The sequence below is a fragment of the Limulus polyphemus genome, unplaced genomic scaffold, assembly GCF_000517525.1.
Source record: "Limulus polyphemus unplaced genomic scaffold, Limulus_polyphemus-2.1.2 Scaffold7140, whole genome shotgun sequence".
NCBI classification, from domain to species: Eukaryota; Metazoa; Arthropoda; class Merostomata; order Xiphosura; family Limulidae; genus Limulus; species Limulus polyphemus.
Genome location: NW_013672750.1, coordinates 2254 through 5108, shown reverse-complemented (window position 1 = coordinate 5108; position 2855 = coordinate 2254).

The following is a 2855-nucleotide window of genomic DNA, read 5'->3' as shown; positions in this document are numbered from 1 at the left end:
TATAATGTTTACTAAGGAATTCACCTGTATGTAGTTGGTATAATGTATACTAAGTTTCGTATTGTAAACACGCTTTGACTCTGACAAATTTGTCTCAAATCAATACATTTTTCTTGTGTGTCACTGACTTTCATTAATTTTCAATTTGCTTATTCTTCATTGCTGCTGACTCCTTCGGTGTCTCAGCGGTAATTCTGAGGGCCTATCATGCTGAAAATATAGTTTTGATACCCGTGGTGGGCAGAGTACAGATAGTCCACTGTGTATCTTTGTGCTTAATAATATAATTTAAAAAAATCATCCTTGCTGCCCTCGTTTTATTTGTAACCTGAGATACCTTTTGCCCCCCCCCCTCATGACTTTGATGGCTTGTAATATTAAAGATCGGGTTTCGATACCCGCGGTGGGTACAGTACAGATAGACCACTGCGTATCTTTGTGGTTAACAGCAGTTAAACAGTGAGCTACGTTTCACCGAGTGTATAACGTACGTCCAGTTCACACAAGAAAATCACCATAAAGTCAAAATGATTGATGTTCTGTCATGAAAATAAACATACGTTTAGCTAAGTTACACGAGGATTTAAACAAGTTAAAGATGCGTGGGTTTCAGCTGAATACTTCACGGACTTTCTGGTTTGATGACTGCTAAGCCTCATCTTGAGATTCATGCGATGTTAGGACTCGCACGAACGATTAAATTTAGTCTGTTACCATGACTCTACGTAACTCGGTGAGAGAGAGACGGGTAAAATTTCGAGTATGTCTAAAGACTTCGGTATTTGTTGTTATCTGGAGTGAAGTGATTAGTTTCTTATCTCGAATCACATGTTACTATCTGGAGTATATCTTTCTTGGCACTTGAATCCGTCATCTTTAGACTTCTTATCAGTTCCTTAATCCAGATCGTTTTGCCAAATATGAATTACTCAATCACGGATATTGACATTTTCTAAGACTAACGTAGAAAATGTGACTTATGGGCTATTTTTTAATCAACAAGATGCTGTCGTGATGAAAGAACATTTTGACTCTCGCGATAATAGAACATTTTAACGCTCTGGTGATAATAGAACATTTTAACGCTCTGCCTATAATGGAACGTTTTAACCCTCTCCCTACAATAGAACATTTTAACACTCTGCCTATAATGGAACATTTTAACCCTCTCCCTACAATAGAACATTTTAACGCTCTGGTGATAATAGAACGTTTTAACACTCTGCCTATAATGAAACATTTTAACCCTCTCCCTACAATAGAACATTTTAACCCTCTGCTTACAATAGAACATTTTGAGGCTCTTGCTAAAGTAGAACATGTTGAAGCTCTTTAACAAGAGCTTCAAAATGTTCTAATTTATCCAGAGCGTCAAAATGTTCTACTTTAGCCTGAGCCTCAAAATGTTGTATTGTAATAAGAGCTTCAAAATGTTCTATTGTAACTAATAGAACATTTTGAGGCTCTGGCTAAAGTAGAACATTTTGAAGCTCTGGCTAATGTAGAACATTTTGAAGCTCTTGTTACAATAGAACATTTTGTTGATCATACTGATTATGAACTACCTGTCTGGAAAACTGCCATGTAATGAGGGTTAACTAGTTCTTGCTACTCATAAACTGCTAATTATGTCTTTCAAAGAAGCCTAGTGGTTAGCGTGCCTGGACTGTGAATCCGAAGATTCATGGCTCGTGTCCTGTGGCAGCAAAAATATTCTGTTCACTTTGGGACCGTAGATGTACTTTAAGAGAGAGGCTCAAACGTTACTATTCGATCAGACAAAAGAATGCCGAGAGTTGGCGGTGAGTGCTGCTGACTGTCTTCCCTATAGTCTATCAGTTCAAAAGGACGGAAACGCGAAGATAACCCGATGCACTTGGCATGGCCTGACGGTTAGGGCGTTCGGCTCTCAATATGCTCGACCTTTCAGCCGTAGGGTTTTATAATGTGACGGTCAGTTCCACTACTCATTCGTAAAGAGTAAATAAATTAACGTTTAATTCTACATTCGCAAAGTTTCAGTAAATGTTTGATTTTTAAGTGTTTCGTAGATTATTTTATTTTTTATTTTCTACAGTGAAACAGAGGAAGAATATATTATTTAATTGATCGCATCCTATTCAAGGTCCACCAGCAAAGCTTGGGTCAGCAAACCGACGAAATACAGTTAGGCCTCATACAATGGCGATGTGTATTTAATATTTACGAGATTTTGCAAGGCCTTTTTAGGAGATCGTTTCTGGTAAGGCCCGGTATGGCCAGGTGGTTAGGGGGCTCGACTCGCAATCTGCGGGTCGCAGGTTCGAATCCCCGTCCCACCAAACATGCTCGCCCTTTCAGCCGTGGCGGAGTTATACTGTGACGGTCAATCCCACTATCCGTTCGTAAAGAGTAGTCCAAGAGTTGGCGGTGGGTGATGATGACTAGTTGCCTTCCCCTCTAGTCTTACACTGCTAAATTAGGGACGACTAGCGCAGATAGCTCTAGTGCAGCTTTGCGCGAAATTCAAACCAAACCAAACTTAAAATATTTCAATGTTGCATTTTTCGTAATCTTATAAATTTTGTAAAACCGGATTTGAAATTGCGTTCGAGACCTTATGAAATAAAATAAATACTATAGGTGAAAGAAGAGGGGGGGTTACCGCTCTGGATGAAATAGATTAACAACATTGCATTTATGTGCATAACGCCTGTGACTAAGTTCAAACAGGAAATTGCAATCTGATCGTTTTTTAATTTGAAAAACCAGATTCTAGATATGATAGACCCGCTGTTTCTTTATCTTAGGGTCCCCTGATGGGTCAGCGGTAAGTTTACGGACTTGCAACGCAAAAATCCGGGATTTGATACTTT